The following is a 23374-nucleotide window of genomic DNA, read 5'->3' as shown; positions in this document are numbered from 1 at the left end:
TTAGCAGCAGTGATGGCATCGGCAAAGTAAAAAAAAATCGATCTCAAACGTTTCTCCTTTACAAATGGCCAACACTAGCATGTGATGTATGTCTTCTTCCTGGCTGCATTGATGCTGACACTGCCTTCTTCCAGCCATGTGACCCAAGCTGACATCTTCTCACAATGGATGCATGTATTTTTTGCCTGCCCAGTAACTCTCCATCAGGTTCAGTGCAAAAAATTAAAATTCAGTACAGTGGCACAGAATTTCCCCACAAGTAAGAGGTGTAGTGGTGTTCTAAGGAACGCTGCCAAGTTTGCAGGGTTGCCTTTTCATAGGTGAGGTGGTTGCTGCGTGAGTTCTGGGTATTAGTATTGATTTGTTCCGGTGGGTTTGCTGCATATGCCCAGAGTGTGGGTTTTTGTGTTTGTTTTTTTTTTGCAAGGTTTTGTGTTACTTCACAGAGGGGGTACATTTTATAAATTTGCGCACACGCGTACTTTTGTTCCCGCACCAGGCGCGAACAAGAGTACACGGGATTTCAATAGATACGCGCGTAGCCATTAAAATCCGGGGTCGACACGAACAAGGCTGCACAAAATCGGCAGCCTGCGCGCGCCGAGCCACGCAGCCTGCCTCCGTTCCCTCCGAGGTCGCTCCGAAATTGGAGCCGCCTCGGAGGGAATTTTCCTTTGGCCTCCCCCCACCTTCCCCTCCCTTCCCCTACCTAACCCATACCCCCGGCCCTATCTAACCCCCCCTACCTTTGTTGTACAAGTTACGCCTGCTCGAAGCAGGCGTAATTTGCGTGCGTTGGGCCGGCCACTGGCGCGTCAAGGTCCGGTCCGGGGGCTGGTCCGGAGGCTGCGGCCACGCCCCCGATGACGCTCCAGCCGCGACACGCCCCCCCCCCCCAGGAAAGCCCCGGGACTTGTGCGCGTCCCGGGGCTTGCGCGCGCCGCCGAGCCTACTCAACATAGGCTCGGCGCACGCAGTGGGGGTTTGGGCCAGGTTTTCGGGGGGTACACGTGTAAGAAAATCTGACCCAGACTGAATAGTGGAGGGAATTTATGTTTCTCTTACTGAGATGACATCAGAATTTTGAATATTGTCTCATACCCTCCAGCCTCTCTTTTCAATCCCTCTCGCCCAGCCCACCTCTCGTGCTCTCTCTCTCCTACAACCACCCATATTCCCTTCCCCCATCTTTCTATTTTACCCCTAAGCCTATTCTTCTCTTACCACAAGGCATGGCTGTTCAACCAGACCTCCTCCCCCCCCCCCCAGGCTGTTTATTAGAATAAAACTATGTTCAGCTGTCCCTGGACATAATGCCATTATAATGGCACACGATACTACAGCTAATGTGTCTGCTAATGTACTTTAGTTTATTAAAATTGATTGTAAGCCGCCTTGAGACCATTGCTGGAAAATGTGTAATATGAAGTGTTTATAAATAATGAAGTGATGAAATGGTGCAGAGGGTCGTGCAGCCCCGGATTTTATTTGTAGCGTGCTGGGCTGCAGTCTGGGCGGTGAAGGGGGCCCATGATGGATGGAAGAAGGCGCCAGCTTTGCTAGCGAGGCCATGGAGGGAGGCCGCAGATGCAACAGCAAAGGCCTGCATGCAGTGTTGAGGTTGTGGCGGGAAAGCCCCGGTAGAGCAGACTGTGCTGCTGCTGCACGTGAGGCTGCAGGAGCTGCCGGCGAGAGCTTGGTGATGGCGCCTTTCTTTGTGAGAATTTCACCCCGGGTAGGACCGGTGCCGTACTGGCTGGTGAGGAACGGGATATGAGAGAAACTGAGAGCTTCATTGACGGCCAGTGACAACCCAGCCCGTACTTCAGACGCCGGGCAAGGCTGGGCTGTGCAATTCAGCTAAGAGCAGGATGGGCGGAAAGCTGCACAGACTGTAGTTTGCTCACCTGTGAGCTTAGCAAATAGAAAAGTTGCTATTTGACGCAACTGATAAGTAAGGTTTGCATATCCTTAAAATGTACAAATGATTGCTATGCAGGTTGACCTCCTCTTTCTATTTCTTTGTTTTGATTTCCCGTTTGTTTTGTGATAAATGTGCGTAAGTTAATGTGCGAGGATCATTAATGTATGTAGATGTAGAGAGAGTGAAAAAAGAGCTCCTTCATGCACACCTTTGTGAGAAATGTTAGCATTTACTTTTGTACAGGAAACGCAGATGATAAAACGTGAAGGTTGCTGGATCAGAAATGGGAGGTGTTTTTAAGCCGTGGAGGATTGCCGTCCCATTTTTGCGGAAAAGAAAACCCAATTCTGTGTGAATAGAAATAGTTAAAGGAAGAATGTTGAACTTATTTGCTTTTTATTTTCTACATTTGTTTTATTAATCTTTAGCTCATGTGCAGGAAAGGGAGGATATTTTAAATGTAGGGTCTATTTTGAATTTGATAGAAATCCATTTAGAACCTTACCCCAAATCTAGGAAAGAGCTGTTTGAAGTACTGATGATTCATTTGACATGTTGATGCAGAGATTCGTATTGCGGTTAATATAAACATCCACAAACAATAGCAAGCTAAGCATTTGACACTGCAACAGAAATCAGATTCATTTTAATTCTTTTCTTCAATCTCCGTTAACAATGCACACACATATAACAATAAACAATGAAAACCTTCTGAAAAAGAACGAGAACAAAATAATCCACAACCTCCAAAAATCATTAGGATATGAAACACTTCTCCTTGTCCCCAAGAGTGTATTATTGATTGAATCCTACGTCCAAAACTGACTTTGATTGAGAAATAGATTCTCAACACCCGAGAAGGCAGAATATATATCAACTCATCCCCTCCTCGCCGACATTACAATTTACAGATTTAAAAAAAGAGATCCAAGTGTTCCAAAAGAAAAATAATTTACCTCTCAAAGTCCCCAAGTTAGTTTCTCCATAGCAAATTTGCCCATATCTTTTGCTTCATTTCAGACTGAGTAGAAGGAGCGTCACTCTTGTCTGGTATCTAAGCCAGTACGCAGCTCACGGCTAGCTGCAAACGCTGTATTAATTCTTCTTGGCACTCTCTTCTATATCCAGCTCCACCAAAATGGCTGAATTCCTAAATAGTTTTCTTTATACCCAAGATTTTACAAATTGCACCCTGTACCTCCCGCCAGACGTCCTCGATGATAGGACTGCTCCAGCACATAAGGTCAAAAGTTCCTGCCCTTCCACAGTTTTGATGACAAAAAAAAGGGACATTAGAATCTCATTTACTAACCTTTTAAGGCGTGATATCAGACTGTGTTAGAAATATTCACTAAAATTAAAAGAGTGGATTTTCAAAGGGGTTGCATGTGTAAAAATAGCATATATGCATGGAAGTAGTATGTGCGCACACAAGAACTATTTTATAAATGTCGAGAGTACACACTTACTTTCCATTTTCTGTGCATGCTTTACTGGGGGGAGGGTTGGACTTGGATGTTTCGGGTGGGGTTCAGAAGTACGCACAGTAGTTGCTATTTTGTAAGAAATATACACATATTTATTTGTACACGGTTACTTTTGTTAATTGACTTGCACAAGTGAAATTGAACTTGTCTGCAGTTTTTGGATGGGAGGTCTGGGTAAACTATTGGGGGAGGGGGTGGATCTGGATGAAGTGCCAGAGAGTCTGGGTGAACTGGCGGAAGTATCCCTGAACTGGTGATTTCAAGTACGTGTGCAAGTAAGTATTTTCAAAACAATATATATGCATATATTTTATAAAATACCTGCCTCTGTGTATAAATTGGGGTTACTATGTGTACATATTATGGCCCAGATTTTAAAAGCTTTACGGGTTTACGTGCTGACCGGGCCTTATGAGCACCGGGCCAATTTTCAAAGGCCTGGTCACGTCTGTAAGTCCCGGGGCCGAAGAAAAGGGGCGGGGTGGTCAGGGGGGATGGGGCGGGGCTAGAGACCCCCGGCATAGCAACCATTTGCCGCTGTGCCGGGGGATCGCATGCCGGCAGGATGCAAGTGTGCGCTACTTGCATCCTGCCCCGAGGCAGGCGCAAAAGATAGGACAAGGGTTTTTTTTGGGGGGGGAGGTGGTTAGGATAGGGCTAGGGGGCGGGAAGGGGTAGGAAGGTCAGGCTTGGGGGTAGGGAAGTTCCAGGCCGCTCCTAAATTGGAACGGCTTGGGAGGGAACTGGGGAAGGCCACGGGTGTCTGTGCACCCCCTTGCGCGAGCCGACCCCTGATTTTATAACATGTACGCACATGTTATAAAATCGGGCGTCCTTGTGTGCGCGCCGGGTAGTGTGTGCACATGGACGCGTGCTAGTTTTGAAAATCTACCCATAGATTTTTACGCATCTAAAAGATACGCATGTATGCGAATACAATAAGTAGAAAAGGTATGCGTTTTCTTGCATTGGAAGTATTCATGTATACTGAAACATTCACATCGACTTTCAGAGCAGAAATACGTGGTATTTTATAAACTGCACAATTCCTGTCACCCAGTTTATAAAAGACTAGCCTTAATATCCACACGTCCACTTATACACCTAAATGCTGTATTGAGGATAGGTCCAAAAGGGAAAATTTGAATATCTTTTTTTTTTTTTTCAAATATCCAAACAGAACGTTGCTACATTTAGTGAGCCTAAAGCTTATTCCCCTGTCTGCATGTGCCTACAAGACAATAATAGAGCTCTATCTGCCAGAGCCTTATACAGCTGTGAAACTTAGCTCTTTTTATACCCAGATGTGCAAATATCTTCCCAGACATCAGAGGTGCTCACATTTCTTCCAGTAGCCTATCGGCACTGGAGGCAGACTTTCTGATTTGAAAATATTGAAAGAACGACAGTTGTTTGCCAATTATATTCATAAACCCTTCTCTTGTAAAAATCCTTTCCCCAAACTCCCCCCAAAACAAAATTTTCCTCCTCAAATAGTTTGAAGAACCTAAGGGCCTGATTTTAAAAAGCATTTATACATTCAAAATTGGGTTTTATAGATGTAAGTCACTTCTCTTGTGCAAGTGAGCTTTGCTTCAGTATATGCCATAATGAATTGTCCATACGATAGTCAGGTGGAAGTGCATTTAAAATTTCTACAATACTATGTTACATTTAGATGTGTAACTCCTTTTAAAATTACCTTCAGAAGGGAGCATGTTTGATCCATAATTGACTCCCATGCCTCCTCCCCCTATCGTTAATGAAACCCTGCATTGATAATGGGGTATGAGGGGGGAGATATCCTTGGCCACTTACAAATCTTGCCTCAAATAGCAACAGCATTTGCCCCGTAATTTTAAATGTATTTTTTTTTAATTGGGGTAATAGCAGCAGCTGCTGTTCTGTGCAGGCTACCCCCAAACCTTTCATATCTTTTATATACATTGAATTATAAGAAGATAGCCAATCATTTGAAGTTATTATTATCATAACTCCCATATTTAAACCTATGGACCACCTGAAAAATCAGATCTCAACACCCCTTGCTCTGCCATTCTTCAGTCCTGGCAAATCAGCTGTTATCTTTTCTGCTCAGAGTTAGCAATCTATTGTAGGAGCTGCTAGGAATTAGCAGTCTGTTAGGGTTTGCTCAAGGCGAGGAGCTAGCAATCCTGTAGAGCTTTGCTCCCCCAGAGGGGAGGAGCTAGCAATCTGTTAGTCTCTGCTAGGATAGCAATCTGTTGGCAAACTGTTATGGAATTGCTCCCCAGAGGGGAGAGGTCAGCAACCATATAAGATTTGTTCTTCCAGAGAGGAGGAGTTAGTATCTGTTATGGATCTCCGCACAGAGTGACAACCTGATATACGAGAGTTCCCCAGAAGGGAAGTGTTGGCCATCTGTATGGTTCCTGCTAAGAAGTAGCAATTGGTTATGATACAGTTCCTGAGGAAGGAGATGTTAGCAACAGTTGAGGGTTAGACTGCAAGGTAGCAGTTTGTTGTACTCAGCTCTTGAAGTGTGAGAGATGAGCACTCTAATGTAGAATGGTGAATCCTTGGGCTGATGACAGCGCCCTCAGGAGGATATCATGAGAGGGATCACCGACTAGGCTGGCGTATGGAGACAGACACAGATAGTTCTTTATTAGACAGGTAGTAGAACTACCAGAGGTGGCAGTAGTGAGCTGATGTGCCCGGCAGGGCTGAAGTCCCTCAGATCCTGGAACTGCATTCTCCGGGTTTGCTGAGCTGTAGAGAGAGACTCATAGATAGTGAGTAGACAGGGTATGCTGGATACATAACCAGAAGTAGATGATACACTCACATAAATTAATAAGAAGGCTCAGTAGCTGGAGAGAGTTAGGCCCTCGAGGAGCGAGTACCTGGTTCCAGGGACAGCTCTGAGAGAGCGATGGTAACTCAGTTATCTATCTCTGTAATGGTTTCTAGGCAATAGAGAATAGTTAGTATATTCAGGAACAGGAGCCTCTAGGAGAGTACTGGTTCCTATATGCAAACTGAAATAAGAACTCACAATATCTGTATATGAAGTAGCTTCTGAAATAGAAGAGAGTCTTCGGAGGGTTTTAGGAACATGGGCCCTTGAGCGAGTACTGGTTCCTATCTGCAATCTGTAATAATAACTCACGATCTCCATACTTGCGATAGCATCTTAGACAGAAGAGAATCTTCAGAGTTCTAGGAACATGGGCCCTCGAGGAGCGAGTACCGGATCCCATCTTAGCAATCTGAAAACAAGAAGAGAGAGTGGGGCCCCCGAGGAGCGGGTATCCCTGGTAAGTTCGAAGAGGCAGAGCAGCGGAGAATGAAGCAGGTCGAGATGATCCCCGCAATCAAGCCCCTGCTAACTCAATTCGTAAGCGTAAGCAAAGACCTTTTATGTTGCAAGTGGATGACGTCACTACAGGGGGACGCCCCCGAGGTTCGCGCCCTTGCTGGTACAAACTTCGGAGGGCGTGCGCGCATGCCCTACATCGTCAGGAACATGGTTGATCCGCAGAATGAGGTCAGCCCGTTGGCGAGGAGAAGCCGCGACAGTAACTGTCCATCAGACCCGAAGGGAGTCGCCTCAGAGGTAGAGAGGGTGGAGCGAGGGCAAGAGCAGGCACGATCGCAACATCAGCGCATTAACGCTGATTTGCCAGTTTGGAAATTGGCCAAATTCCTTTGGAACATCCATGAGATCCGTGAGTGCTGTGGAGGGATCTTTCCAGTGGATCAAAGTGTCATCTGCATTATAATGAGATGGAATACACCTCTTCCCCTCTTCCCCTCTCCCCCCCCCTCCCTCGTTGTGAGCCCCTTCATTGTGTCTGCATAACTCACTGAAATCATCAGGAGCTCTATGGTGAGGGCGAACAAGGGGGGGAGGGGAATGATGGACAATCCTGTTGTGTTCCTCATGCCGGGAAGATAGGAACTGATATCCATCTACAGTATTAAACTTGTACTGCGGCTGTTGGGGCAAGCTACAAAGTCTTAATCCAAGTGATGAAATTTCCCTTAAATCAAAATTGTATAAGAGACAAAAGAAGGGCAATTCAGGTTTGTCGAAGCTTTTGCAAAATTAGCTTTGGACTCTCTAGCTGCGTAGCCTGAGCTGTGGCTACCTTTTATGAACTCTCTTTGGTTAGGAGGAACTAAGTGACGATATATTTCTCAATTTGCAGGTGATTAGTAAAAATCCTGTAGTCCATACTTAAAAAAAAAAAAAAGGGGGAGTTTGTAGGTGAAAGCATATCTCTGCCCCTCTTAGGGATTACTGAAATTGTCATTTTAAAAAGATCAAGTTTAAACACTTCCAGTAAAATTGACGTCAGAGGACCCTTCATATGTTTATACATTTCCACAGGCAGACAGTCTGGCCCAGCTGCTTTATTATTTTCTCAACAAGAAATCGCTTTCCTAACCTCTTTCAGTGGAAAAAAAAGGTTTATTAATACATTCCTTAGAAACTCATCAAGATTTATGGCCTGCTTCGTCAGCCGCCTCACCGTGTCATCCTGTGGTATATGTAATTGTGATGAACACGGACCCTTGTAGTAATCTGCAAAACGTTCCACTCTCTGACCGGATTTGGAAATATGTGCGCTGAGAGTATTTTAGATTTATTTATAACTTTTTTTATACCGATGTTCCTGTATAAAATACAAATCACACCGGTTTACATAGAAACTGAAAGTCGCCTGGGGGAGGTACAAGGAACATGAGATACAAGTGAATAGAACTTCAAATCAACTTTGAGTAATCATTAAATTACAGGGAACATAAGAAGCAAACGAATGCTAGGTGAAACGCTTACAACCTTGAGAACAAGTTAAAGGATTATATATGCATACGGAGAATCTAAGGAGTACATAATGAATATCTAAGGAATACCTAAGGCATAAGAACAGAAGAAAATGCCATACTGGATCAGACCAAGGGTCCATCAAGCCCAGCATCCTGTTTCCAACAGTGGCCAATCCAGGCCATAAGAACCTGGCAAGTACCCAAAAACTAAGTCTATTCCATGTTATCATTGCTAATGGCAGTGGCTATTCTCTAAGTGAACTTAATAGCAGGTAATGGACTTGTCCTTCAAGAACTTATCCAATCCTTTTTTAAACACAGCTATACTAACTGCACTAACCACATCCTCTGGCAGCAAATTCCAGAGTTTAATTGTGCGTTGAGTAAAAAAGAACTCTCTCCGATTAGTTTTAAATGTGCCCCATGCTAACTTCATGGAGTGCCCCCTAGTCTTTCTACTATCCGAAAGAGTAAATAACAGATTCACATCTACCCGTTCTAGACTTCTCATGATTTTAAACACCTCTATCATATCCCCCCTCAGCCGTCTCTTCTCCATGCTGAAAAGTCCTAACCTCTTTAGTCTTTCCTCATAGGGGAGTTGTTCCATTCCCCTTATCATTTTGGTAGCCCTTCTCTGTACCTAAGGAGTACAGAAGGAATACATAAGGATACATTTGAGGTCAACTAAAATTGCAGGTTAATTACAAGGACTGAAATACAATATGAGGAATGGTCAACATATGGTGATTTGGACATGCTAGAGAGCCGTTAGACCTGATGGGAGTTGGGAGATCTCTGGAGAGGAGCCCGGAGGTGTAAGAGCTGTAAAGGCTAGTTCGTGAGAGCGGAGAGACCTTGCTCGAGTCTCTCCACAGTTCCTCCATATGAGGTTGCTGTAGTGATCCAGTCCTTTTCCTCTGGCAGAGAGTGACCCTCTAGTGCAGTGATTCTCACCCTTTCATGAGTACCGTGCCTCTTTTTAAGAGTGAGATGTTTTGTGTACCCTCCAGGGTTGCAAAACAGCAACATTCAAAGCATATATTATACTTGCATTTCAGTGCAATATTTGGGCCTGTTTTTCAGTTGGGTTTTAATTGTTAAATAAAAACACCCACACACACAAACTTAAACTGAACCTGGCAGGAAGTGGTAGAGCCTGTGGTGCCGAGGAAGCTGGAGTATACATTTCTTGTGCCTTGTCTCTTTATGGTAAATTGGCACCAGTTTGATGCTTAGGGAAGTAATGGAGGGTGTGCCATACATCCCAAGTTTACATTGATCACTTCAGGGAGGTGGTCAGAGGAATATTACAAGCTGGTACTGCCTTCAGCACCTCACTTCTCCCTGCCAGACAAAAAAATATGCCAAAAATAGGATATGGTGCTTTTTAGGCATAGATACCGCATGCAGAAAAGAGAGCTAACAAAAGTACATCAGTACTCTTTGTCAGTACTTGCACACAAGGAGTGTAATCTTAAAAGGCCTATGCCCTCTTTTAAAATTGTCCACCTGACACACAGGGAAAAATGCACGCATACAAGATGTACGCCAGGTATTTTTCCTCTCATACCACAGAGGCATTCTGGGGGATGCAGTCTGGGCAGAAATTGGACTTCCACGAATATGTTTTTAATAAGTATGGAGGTAATTTTCAAAGTGTTCCGCACATAAAAATTACCATATACGTACGCAAGTAGCCTATACGCGCGTAGTCACTTTTTTATAAACTGGAAGGTACACGCATACTTTAGGTCTTATGCACACATATAAGTGCATAAAAAAAGGAGCGTTCTTGGGTGAGGACAACAATTGTGCGCAGACATTTGACAACTTATTTGCATAATTTAACACTGGCTAATTAACCTGCAGAATTGATATCAAACTTGTTTACTATGTAGTATTGGCTGGGGGGGTGGGGGGAGTTCAGGCTGCAGAACCAGGAGGGTCTCAGTGACCTAGAAAATGACTGGGTGAACTGGTGGAGGAACCGGGAAAACTGGTAATTTCATTTATGTGCACATGCTTTAAAATCTACCGACTTGCACGCGTAAATCGGGTTTTATACAAGTCCTACTTTATTTTCACACGTAAAATACACAGGCGGATATTTTTAAAATTGATGGGAAAAGTGCAGAAGTTCAATGCAGTGCATGTATTTGTGCGTAAGTGTTCCTGCGCAAACCTTTTGCAGGGTAGACCTACACATATTCTATAATATGCACATATGTCATGCACACGGGTTATAAAATCCTATCGTGGATTCCTACAAGGTCATATGCGCGCATATATGCGGTTGCACAGTTATCCTCGGGGACGATAACTTTCAAAACAGGCGTGCGGGCGCATGTATACATGTGTATAGGGGCACGCAACCAGATATACGGCAATTTTATAAAATAGCCCTTGTCCACGTATATATGCTCCTAATTTTAATCTTGCGCGCACACAGCAGCTTAGTTTGGCTTTGAAGCGAGCAAGTGAGGGAATTCTATAACGGATGCGCATCCAGGACATGACCAGTTTCACTAGTTTTGGCTACCAGTTTGCCCAATCTAGAGCTAGCTCCTCCAAACCCCCTTTGGTTCTATAGCCTGCACTCTCCCCGGTTAACCCAGACCCTTTCAAACATGTCAGCGATGTCTGGAAATAGTTTTACTAAGACTTACACCTCGTCCATGGCAGAAGTAACTTTGCGTTAAAATATATCTGGGCGTGCGCCCAGGTGCGTAGCTACCTGCACACACATCTCTTGGCCTCGCACTGGTACACCCATACCACACACACAAACTGCCTCCTTTTTTCTCCCGATATGAGATATTCACACATTGGTACTTGTGCGTGCATGTGGGCGACTTATTTGTTTTTTGTTTCCAGATTCTCTCTTCCGTTTTTCCTTTTTTTTCTGTGCTTGTTCAGATCTCCTTCATCTCTTTCTGATATCTTTCTTTAATCTCCTTTCTCTCCATCTTTCTTTAACTATCTCTCTCTATTACCAACATTTCCACTCTCCTGCTTCTTTTCCCATTACCCTGGCTGAGTTCCCCATTTCTCTCTCAGCTCATACTCCCTCTATCTGTTTCCTCCACTCTGTCTACCCACTCATCCCAGTCCGCTAGCTACTTCTTTCTGGATGTCTTCCACCCTTCCCCCAGACACATATGCACCAGTATTCTGTCTCCCCCCACCTGTCTGTTATTCCTATTTGTTCTCCCCAGCTTCTTGCCCCTAATTCTCTTCTTACCTCTTGTCACTTCTCATCGCCATCCTCTCAACGTTTGCTTACTCTCCCATGCCAATTGGGGAGTAAAAGCAAAGCAACCAACACAAGCACAAGAGTAGCCAGACTTGACAAAGGCAACAGATACCAGAGGAACAGTGAAAGTGCTGTGCTTCCTTCCCCCGGTGGCTGCCTCTACTCCTGTGCAGGTTTCAGGGAGGGGGAGGGCAGTAGGTGTGAGGACAGGAAAAACAGTGCTTTCACTGTTCACTGTGCTGCCTGTCTATCCTGCTCCTCTCATGCCAGTGGTGAAAGCTTTTCCTGCTCCTCAGCTGCCATGAGACTGGGAGATGCACGTGATCCAGGAGGTGAGAGAGAGTGCAGATCATTGCCAACAAATAGACCACCAAGAACAATGAGGCTGGCTCTTCCTGCAGCAGTGGCAGGTGATTACCGCTGTAGGTTAGGGTCTCCTCTCCTGTGCAGTGATGATGGTCTGGCTGTGTACCCTCTGACAAGCTTTCAAGTACCCACAGGAGTTCATATACCCCTGGCTGAATACCACTGCCCTAGTGGTTTATGTGGGCTTTTGAAAGAGTGAGAACTTTTTACCTCCTGCTGCTCCGTGTTTGTTTTGTAGGCCCAAAGTATTTGTGTATCTCTGCTCCTTTAAAGCTTATTGAGTTCTTCTCACTCATTATTCATGAGGGTCTGTTTATTTTTAAAGTAGTGTGAACAGGCAGTATTAGCCCTGCTTTTACCATAGTTATGTTCCTGTCATCTATGGATCCTATAGGCCCTTTCCATCATTACCTCACTGCCTTTACATCCTGGCACACTGAACTTGTAAATATCCTTGACTGTCTGATAATTCCTCTTTGACTGATTCTGGAATATCCAGTATCCAAATATTCCTTTACCTCTGTCGATTTGCCAAGTGATCTTGTTTGTCTCTTATTGCTTTACTTACAGATTCAATTGATTGGATCTTCAACTGCAAATAAGCCACGGAGTCTGCTTCTTCTGCTGGAATTTTCATTGCTGATCTGTATTGTCTCTTTTTGCTGGACTGTAATTCTGGGTGAGGACTTTTGTTTTCCTTCAGTGCACATTTTATTTTTGAAACAACGATTCAAGGTGAGAAGACTTTTTCTTTTGTGAGTGATCGTGAGACAGATCCCATTGATTGAAGGGGGGCGGGGGGGGGGGGGGGGGGTTGGAAGCAACTTGCATCTAGGCCCAGTTTTTGCATGAGGGAAAGGAATTTTACTTCCTTCTGGTGAAAGGAGAAACAAGAGGTTTCTCAAGTTTATCCTGCCTGTGATGCATTTGAAATGGCACAGAAAACTGTGGGTCACTATGTGTGTGTAAAGAGGTAAAAGAAAATAAGAGGAAATCACAATAGTCATTTCTATTGATGGATTTATTTGGATTTAGCACACGCCTTTTCATTGGTAGCTCAAGGCAAGTTACCTTCAGGTACTATAGCTGTTTCCCAGTCCCCAGAGGGGTCATTCTTTAAAACGCGATGTGGCCTTATCGTGTGTGATAACACCCTAATGCATGCGATAGCAACCGCAACGTGATGTTAAAATTTAAATGAGGGAAAGGGGAGGGGTTAGGAACATTTTTTTTTTCCTGCACTGCTGCGGGCGATAATGTTTTAGACATTATTTCTGGCAGTAGCGCCGGAAATACCACCTTTTAAGGTGACACTATGGGGGCGATAGTGTGCACTGCAGCTGCACCTGCGGCTAGTGAAAACACACTACCATGATGTGGCTGGATGCATACTATCGCCCCCGCCCCTTTTTTCTTCGCAGGTACACAAAGAGATGACATTTGTACAGTGTACTCTCGCCCTAGCCTGATGTACTCTCGCCCTAGCTTGATAGCTGCTAGACAGAAAGTGCATCAAGCTAGGGTGAGAGTACACTGTACAAATCTCATCTTTGTGTACCTGTCATCACTCCAAATGACAAAATCTTCAGTGTGCTGCTTGTACTAATTGTGCATGTAAAACTGGCCCCCAAAACCTGACCTCGAGTTACTAGTTGACCCTCCTAGAGTGGTATAAATAGATGATATATAAGTGTGCCACCCCAGACACTCTTTCTCTTCCAGTCCTCCCCTCTTGCCTGAAACGGGATATTTATCTTAAATCCCGGTTCGGGCATATCGTACAGCATAACGCCAGGAGAAAGGTGTAGTTATTTCCGGCATGATAACGTGCGTTATGCTGTCGCACGCAACATCATACACCCCTCATTTTCATAAACTCCGTCTGCCCAGACTCCTCCCCTTTGACTAAATTTTCAAAATGTGCATGCGCATCTCGCGCTGCGAAAAATAACAAATGTGTTATGGCGGTATCGCGGGCATTAGGGCCCTAATGCATTTTGATGAATGACAATGTAAGTAAGATAGCTGTATAAGTCTTAGAAGCACTACTTAGCCAGGATAAGTAGCGCTTTTAAGACTTATCTGGCTAAGTGGCAGCAAAGCAAATTGGAATTTATCTGGCTAAGTGACACTGAACTGCTATACATGCATTTTGTTTTTTACTTTATATTTTAAAAATATACCCGTGAGATTTTATTAGAGATGTGCTTCGGGTTAGAATTTCGTGTCGGGCTTTGTTTTGGGGGCCTCTCACCCAGTCAGTATTTCACAATAAAGAAGCTTAATATCACGCCAGATGATAGGCGGGTGTAAATATACGCGAGCAAGTTGCCAAATCTACATGCGCAAGTGTCTTTTATAAAGTAGCAACTTCCATGCCTAAATGTTGGCCCCGCCTCTTTTTGCACACACGTGTATATTTGAAATATTTAAAATTGCATATCTGCGGGTACATGCTATTTGTGTGTGTGTGTGTGCTAATTTTTCAGCGCGTATCGTTTGGGGGAAAAAAGGTTAAAGATGAATTTTCAATAGATACAAAATGGGAGAAAACCTTGAGTAAATGACACCCTGAGTCTGTGCCTGAGACAATGGAGGGTGAAGTGACTTGCTCAGTGTCACCAGGAGCGTCAGTGGGATTTGAAACCTGGCTTCCCTGGTTCTCAGCCTTCTGCTCTAACCACTAGGTTTCTACTCTTCTTAACATAAGCAGCAAAAAAAAAAAAAAATTAAATATTTAATATATGTTTAAAAAACACACACAACCACATAAACCTGAAAAAACTAAATAAATTAATAGAAAAAATGAATACGCATCAAAGTCTCGTAGATGTCTTAAAAAATCCTAAAGATCAATGAAGCATTACATCAGGTTGCATAATAAAACTTCTTCTTTTTTTTTATGCAGTCTTGACGCAAACAATGTTTCGCTTCATCAGGTTGTCTTACTGAAGAATTCTTGATATAGAATCCTGAATATTCAAAACTGACACACAAGTAAACCCCCCCCCCCCCCCCAAAAAAAACCCCAAAATATTAAAACAAGGAGACTAAAAACAAATCTGTGCCACTTCATGTTCAGCAGAGGTAATACAAGCTCTGCAAATGGGGAAGCAAAAATAAAAGCTTAAATAGTTGCTTTGTGGTCATTCTTAACCAATCCAACATTTGTTCTTTTATAATAGGTGATTTCCTATTTTTTGGACAACTACTGCCATAACTCTCAACCATTAATAGCAAATCCATATGTAAAAAAAAAATAAATCTATATTTATTTAATATATTTGTCCTGTATGATAAGAAACAGCTGTTTATATTAGACACAGAAGCTGAGATAGGACATCTTAGCTCAGTATTATGACCAAGGATCTGCACCTGGTATTTTTAGGCCCTCGGGATGCTTTTAACTCCATTGTTTCTAAAACACAGTATAACCTGGAGCTCTGATATCCGTTTTAAGGGTGAAAGATAACACATTGATGTAGTTTATTGAGATTCACCTGCCTGCTAATTTACTCTGTGGCAAAGGCTGAGCACTATTGGTTTAGCTCCTTTAATACCCTTAAGCTCACAGCTTTATTGACTCTTATTACCCTAGCAGTTTGCTTATCTTATCTTTCTAGAAGTCCCCTTCCAATAGTCTAACCAACTCAATTTTTATATCCTCTTCCTCCCTCTCATCCTCTTCAGCATTTCCTTTTGGGAAGCCTGAAGCAAAGTATTTGTTTAATATATTAAACTCCGATAAGATAAAATGATTTATCTCTAAATGTCTGCATGGTAATCTTGTTCATCCCTCGTTACCTGCAGGTCAATAAAATCTCCTTGTACTGGTTCTGATTTCATTTGCTGAAATATTTAACTTAAAAATGTTGTCCTAGTAATTTGACTTTTTTTTCTCATAGTCTCTGTTTGTTGTGCTATGGATTTTTAAAATATACTGGGCCTGATTTTAAAAAGCATTTACTTGAGTAAGTGGGCTTTTGAAAATTGCTACAATAGTAGCTTCATAAACACTTGTAAATCCTTTAGAAAATCACCCCCGTGGTGTATTCCTTTTTATTATTCTAGTCATTTCCCCTATGCCATGTTAAATCAATGGAAGCACCACCAGGATCTAAATAATGTTCTTAAGCAATTTTGAATGTGCTGTTCAGGGTTCCTGGTAATCTGCTTTCCTTATGGAATACAGTTGATGAAGTTTCAGTGTAGTGTTTTAATGCCGCTGAAGTACTTTTTAGAAGGATACAGTTTCTGGTCCCTGTAGTCTATAAAGTAATATGTTAACATGTGCAAAATAAAGGTCAATGCATAATAAAATGGAGAGCTGGCTGCACTCGTTGGTATTTGTATTTCAAAATGATTTCCTTTAGTATGGTTAAGAGGATAGTGTCAGGAAGAAATCTTTCGGCAAGGACCTCAGATGAGAACAGATTTTGCAGAGAAAATAGTTTGGGCAGGAGCCCTGAAATCACATTCAGAGGTCCTTGATGAGGCTGCCTTAGAAAGCCAACGTATTCTGGTAAAATCAGAAATGCCCAAAGAGAGTTGTTTTCAAAAGCCATTTCCATGGGCGAGAGAGAGTTCTACCCGTGGAAATGGGCTTTTAAAAAATTGCCTGCAGGTAAATGCACACACGTTGGGCCTATCCGCCTACTGTAACCTGTGGTTTGATGAGATGTTCCCAGGTATGGGGTCGGGGAGTGTTTGCAATAACACGCTAAAGTTTTTTGTATTTTCAAAAGCACTCGTGCATTTTTCCTCTAAGAAAAAAAAATCTGAGTCCAAATTAGCAGGGGTGATTGTGCACAGCCAGTTTTGGTGGAATAATTCCCAGAGGGAAGGCCTGCGTGTGCAAGTTTCCCTTTTTGAAAATTTAAAAACATTGTCTTAGAATATTGAGTTCTGACTCGCAGGAGATTGTGTTCCTATGCACGATTTGTTGGTGGATACCCACATTTCTCATGATTATGGCCTATGTAATTTTAAATTCCTCTGAAACTTCATACTGCTGTGACACTGCAAAATGAACTGTTTATTGGAGGATTTGAAAGTGTTTTCAAGTGTCTTATAGTGAGAGTTAAATCTAGCAGTCCTGTTTAATCATACTTGCAATCAAAAAGTTGAGAATTTACAGCATGGCCAGAGTAAGTTTGAATCATCTTTAACCTTAGGAAACCTAAATTTTTTTTTTTTTTTTTTAATAATGCATGAATCTGAAATATAAACTAATTTATTTAGATGCAAATATCTGTCTACTTTTACCAACAAAAATATCTAGTTTTGAATACAATCCAAGGAGAGAACTTCTCTTTGATAATAAAATGTGTTTAATGGGTAACAGTAAAGGCAAATTGTATGGTCTACTTCTTGGTTAATATGCAAACAGGAACTTGAGAAAACTGGGTAACTTTTAAGATGCAAAAAATCTTACTTTTGTTGTTTGTAATGCATCGGTGAATCTCCGTCTTCTCCTTTACCTTCCATGGATATCATAAAAACCTGAATTAATTTGGGCAAGAACTAAATAAAGCTTATTCAATCTGTTGGGATAATATGTTCAGGGACATGATTGACAGCAGCGTACAGTTGCTCAGATGATATGTCCTTTCCATTCTGATGGTGCATTCTTCTCATCCTGAGATTGACAGTATTGGAGCTGCTTGAGATTTTCTATTTTAAGAAGGGGAATTATGTTGGGAGAGCTTTAAAGGTGGATTGGAAAAAAGTGTGCGCATAATTTCATTACTCAAATCCCTAAATCACTCAAACCATGTTTTCATTGCTGTTTTCTACTTAATTATGATAACTTTCAAAGGGGCGTGTGGGCGCACATTGATATTTGTGCGTTTGTGTGTCCCCAGGGACACAGCAATTTTATAACCTATGGGGTAGATCTTAAAAAACATACACGTGCGCTTACTTTTGTTCGCGCACCAGGCGCGAACAAAAGTACGCTGGATTTTATAAGATACGCGCGTATCTTATAAAATCCGGGGTCGGCGCGCGCAAGGGGGTGCACATTTGTGCAACCTGCGCGCGCCGAGCCCAGCGCGCGCTGCCTGTTCCCTCCGCCCTCCCCCCACCTTTCCCTCCCTTCCCCTACCTAACCCACCCCCCGGCCCTATCTAAACCCCCCCCTTACCTTTGTTGGCAGATTTACGCCTGCTGAAAGCAGACGTAAATCTACGCGCGCCAGCGGACTGCTGGCGCGCCATCACTCGATCCAGGGGCTGGTCCGGAGGCCTCGACCACGCCCCTGGGCCGGCACCACGCCCCCGGGCCCGCCCCCGAAACGCCGCATCATTCCGACATGCCCCCGACACGCCCCTTTTACGAAGCCCCAAGACTTACGCGCATCCCGGGGCTCTGCACGCGCCGGCGGCCTATGCAAAATAGGCGTGCAGGGCATTTAAAATCCGCCCCTATGCGCTACCTACGTTCAGAAAAAGGCTTAAGACTTGGTTATTTAAACAAGCCTTCCCTGATCCCATTTGAATGACAGCAATATCTTTTAAGAGACTTTATAATATAATGTAAATAGTTTTACTAACTGCTCGGTTATCTTACTCTGTTTCTCTTCCCAGTTATACGATCCCTGTTGTAATGTAACTTTAAGAACTCTTTGCACTTATCAATGTTCCGTTTCTGTGTTCACACCCCCTGTTATATGTAAACCGGCATGATGTGATTTTTAATCACGAATGCCGGTATAGAAAAACCCTAAATAAATAAATAAATAAATAAATAATAAATATGTTATAAAATAGCCTAGGTGCACGTACGTGTGCCCGTTTTGCGGCTGGGCGAGTGCAGCCACGCACGTCCGGATATGAGCCGTGGAATGGGGGAATTTTATAACGGATGTGTGTCCACGCCATGACTAGATTCACCAGTTTGCCTAGTCTAGAGCTAGGCCCTCAACCCCCCCTGGTTCTCTAGCTTGCAATCCCCCCAGTTACCCCAGATCCCTTAAACCACTCAGGGTTGCCTGTTTTTTTTTTTTTTGTTTTGTACCCCCTCTTCCATAGAAGAAGCAAAGTTACGCGACACTGGACCTGTGCGCATGCCCAGGTGTGTAAGTACTTGTGCGCACTTCTCTTGGCCCCGCCCCCTTCATTCACGTATCGGGAGATGCGCACGCATGTAGGCGGCTTTTAGAATCTGGTGGACATGCGCATGTCCCACGTGCATGCACACCACCTGCCTTTTGGCACGCACCCGGCTTTTAAAATTCACCTTTATATGTTCCGTGAAGCTTTAGTGAAAAATGTGGTTAACATTTTTTTAACTGCTAGTCCATAATTGGGGTGGGGATTTATTTTGAATGGAGAGATAATTATGAGATTGAAACTAACAAAAAAAAAATCTGTGTCATGACATGGAACTTATAAACAGAAATAACTGCAGTTTACAATTACTGGGAATCAAATATTCAACCCAATGAGAAGAGCATTTGGGTTTGCAGAGGAACCGGTACCCAAGTTAAATCTGGCTCTGAAATGTATTATGGAGCCAGTAATTTACATGAATTCTTTCCTTTTCCTTTCTACTCTAGAAGGTCAGGCCTAGGGGATAGAATTTGCTCCAACTGTGAATGAATGATCTGTCAAATTGAAGTGGGCTTCATGAATGTAAATATCAACAGATTGTGCAGGCAGTTCTGAAGAAATAAACATCCCGTCCAGAGAACTGAGGGTACTGGGATAGGATTGGGGTATTGAGGACAAGGGAATAGGGTGCTTTTGGAGACTGTTATTTTCTACAGGCTGAATCCTTTTGTTCTTCCTTTTAATAGTTGAAAGCTGGATCAATTTGGGCAACTCAAGTGAAAGTTTAGAAGAAACCTCATAGATGTTTTGAAGATGAATATGTCGAGCGAGCAGGCTGGGGGCAGTTCTTGCCAGATACCAAGCACCAGCAACTGTACAGGTAATCATTGAGCACTAGTGAGAAAATATTCAAAGGAAACTATCAGGAAAGAATTTTATGTATTCCAAGGATATGCAAAGTGCCCGGACTTGATTTTCTTAATTCTACTGCAGTTTTTTAGATCTTGGATTGAATGTTGAAGCAATTTCATTGTTTCCCACCGGGAGCTGTGGGAGATCAGATAAAGTATAATTTGATGTATCTGATGGTAAGCTGGTGCAATGGAGCCACACAGAGGGACCGCACGTCTTCATCTTGTGCTGGTATGCAGGGTTTTAGGGAAGCTTTTTGGGCGTGCACTGTGGAACATGCAGCTACTTGCTTTCCAGATTTTTGTCATTCTGAAGAAAACATTTCACTGGAATGCCAACCGATGTGTTGGTGGTTTCTGCACTCTTCACAGAACTGTTTTTTTTTCATTGCGAGTCACCTTAATATTTTGGTTCTTCTTTATTTTTATTTCCTTTACAATGCTGTTGGATGTGTTTTTTGGCACCTGATTTGCAGACTTGTGCTTGCTGCCAGTAGCCTGGTCACACACTTTTTTTTTTTTTCTCTCTCTTTTTAACACCACTCACTTCTTTGAAAAATGTCTTCACAATTTGATTTTTGCATTGTCCATTTCCCTTACCATGGTTAAGAAGCTAACCAGCTTTTTCAGCAGGTGCCCAGAGTGCTTGCAGAAAATTTCTCAGGTGGATCAGTACATCAGGTGTTACAAATGTCTGGACGATGGTCACCATACCTATTTTTGCAGCTTCTGTACCAAGAACTGTTTGGGACCAGCAGGAGAGGCTCTGAGCTTAGTTGACCAGATCAAATACATTCGGGGCTTGTTTGCGTTGGGAAGCTGATGTTCTGGGATGTCCCTTAAAGTATTTTGAAGAACAGAATGGCCCCAGTGTCACTTTTTGAACATTCAAGAGAAGTCTGGGTCACCATAAAGCAGAGGTATAGGCGATCCCTAGACCGCGTCTGGGCTGGCGTTATAACATTGTCCATTTGCTCTTTACTTGTAGAAGCTGTCTTTATTTGGATTTGAAAAATATACACATTTTCTTTTTTCCTAGGGTGCATTTTCTTTTTGGGTGAGGGGGTTGTTATGCACACTAGGTGGATTGCATTCTAAAAATAAAATTGATGGAAGATAATTACATAAATCTTCTGGTTTTGCGTTGCTTTCAGCAGTTTTTAATGTGAACTGAGATAGTTTTCAGAGGAAGTATGATTGTACTACAGAGTATAAATATTAAAACATGCTTTAAATTCATTTTTACATTTTTTTTTTATTAGCGATAGAAATTCTGAATACAGAAATACAATTAATATTGTCTGGAAGTAAGAAGTATGTTTGTATAGATGGATTAAAAAACATCAAGAAACGTTTCTAGTGATTAACCTTTTAATGTTTCAATTGAAGATTTACCTAAAGCCTCCTGCTGTGTTATGATGCATCAACATGGTTTGAACCCAGCTGATGGAAGTCCTTTTTGAGCCTCTCAACTCTTTGAAAGCTCAAGTAATTGATCTGGATAATTGCATTTTTGGTGATAATCATTTCTTCAGGCTTTTGCAATTTATCCAACTTATGTTTATATTTCATCAGAATAGGGTGGTGTTTTGTACACATCCCATGTTTCTGTCCAAGATGCTGTTGGACCTGCAACTTAATCATTCAGTCATCTTAACGTTCTTCCCTTGGCCTCATGTCCATAAAGGCAGAGCTGCATGTCGTACATTAGTCTGCTCCAGAGAGAAGAAGACATCTCCATTGCAATCCAAAGACCATAGAAGATCCACACAGCTCTGTTTGTTTTTGATTCCAACAAACAATACTTCACAGTAACAAGACCGCTCTTTCTAGCAGATCATAGTTCTCATTATTATTATGCCTTGGCATATCTGACCTTTGAAGGGCATATTAATGCTTATGCTGCCAGGTTCTGTTTCAGGTCAACAGAGTGCCTACTTAGAAGACATTTTGCCAAGGCTTTGATATGGAGTTCAAGCCACACATTCTTCTGTTTGTTGTTTATTGATATTCTAGGTTTGGACTGTCTATAAGGCATGTTTGTGGAGTAAAGTCCATCTTATGCCCTGTTTTGTAGCATCAGCTTTTATTGTTTCAGGTTTACTTTTTTGACCCATGTTTCTGATTTTGCGTTACCAAAAATAAGAGGATAAAATACTAAAGTGGAGGTTCTTCTCAACAGAAAACATTCATGTTCTCATTCATTGACCATTGTTCATGTTTGTCTTCCTTCCCATACTTTTTATTTTGTAATATATTTTATTGAATTATTTCAAACAAATGCAACAGATTGAGACATTAGAGTGGTATCATCTCCTCTGTATTTGAGTACATTTCACCAGTATGACTCCATTGCACTTGCTTATCATCAGTGAAATATCTCACCTATAATGGGTATCCTCTGATAGCAGTGCAACAAGTCCCACAACCCATCTGCCTTCCCTTTGGGAGCTGGTATCTGTTCTTAGTAGCTTAGCTGAATGTTAGCCTGAGGTGCTTCAGATCTGGCACTGCACAGTAAACCTCCTTTGTATGTCCTGAAAGCTCTGGATGGATTCTCTGCACTGGTGCAAGACAGTTACTGGAAACATCTGTGTGGCTGATTTAATTAATAAAATCTTGTATCTGCATCTTCCTTTGTAAAAAGCATTCAGTGTGGATCACATTTAGTTCAATCATAAAATCATCATAAAATAAACACAAACATAAAATCAATTAAAATAGTGAATCATAGCCATCATCCAAATATCTCCTTGGTGTTACCCAAGAACATCTATTAAGGTGAAAATTTTTAAACAGGTTTCTGACTCTGCGTAACATTTGAATTGTTAATTATCATGAACACTAAAAAATTGTTACTTTTGAGTTAATGACACCATGATATTTTGTATGCATCTTACAGTATCTAGAATAACCAAAGCTATTGTAATGTCTAAAGTGTCTTGTGTGTGGGCTCAGAGGGAGGGTCATTTTCAAAAGCATTTCCATGGGTAAAAGTGTGTGTGTATGTCCTGTACGTGAGTAAATTTACCCAGAGTGAGTGGTGGTATTCCTGAGGGATTTAGTTAGAACTGGAACCTGTCTCTCATGGGCTGTAGCACCATGAGCCTTTTTTTCAAAAATACCTAGGGATTTTTCCCTATTTTGTCTTCCTTTCAAATCAGTCCAGCCATCTCCAGTGAGAGTCCTCAGTTAGGGCCCAGAAACCATGGCTCCCTCTGAAACATGGCTAACAAGAAACCTATGTCTGGTCATTAGGTGTATCTGTTGAGCAATGGCCAATACTTACGTCCTGCAAAGCATGCGACCTGTGTCTCTGTTTCATTCCAGCCTTAGCTGTCTTATGCATTGGACCCAGGTCCTCCACATGGAAGTGTACAGCACTGCTGCTGAGCCCCAGGCTGGCCTTCCTATTCTTTGTTTATAGCTACATACATTTTATGAAATTTAATTCTTTTTTCTTTGTTGCATGAAAATGCCAATATGTATTAAAGATACTGCACATTGTTATGGTAGCCTCTGTAATCAATAATGCAAGAAAAGATTTCTGGAATAATTGCAAA

At 42.5% G+C, this 23374-nt stretch overlaps 1 protein-coding gene across 1 annotated transcript in view; it reads left to right on the top strand.

Moving 5' to 3' along the window:
• The window catches only part of LOC115087124 (5-hydroxytryptamine receptor 7-like), an 80028-nt gene that overhangs the window by 5802 nt on the left and 50852 nt on the right, over positions 1–23374 (top strand). The window contains 2 exon segments of the mRNA XM_029593887.1: positions 12419–12583; positions 19647–19780. The gene's annotated coding sequence lies outside the window, so the exon portion shown is untranslated.

Source organism: Rhinatrema bivittatum, chromosome 1 (assembly GCF_901001135.1).
Source record: "Rhinatrema bivittatum chromosome 1, aRhiBiv1.1, whole genome shotgun sequence".
Lineage (NCBI taxonomy): Eukaryota > Metazoa > Chordata > Amphibia > Gymnophiona > Rhinatrematidae > Rhinatrema > Rhinatrema bivittatum.
This window is presented reverse-complemented; position numbering and strand designations above follow the sequence as displayed.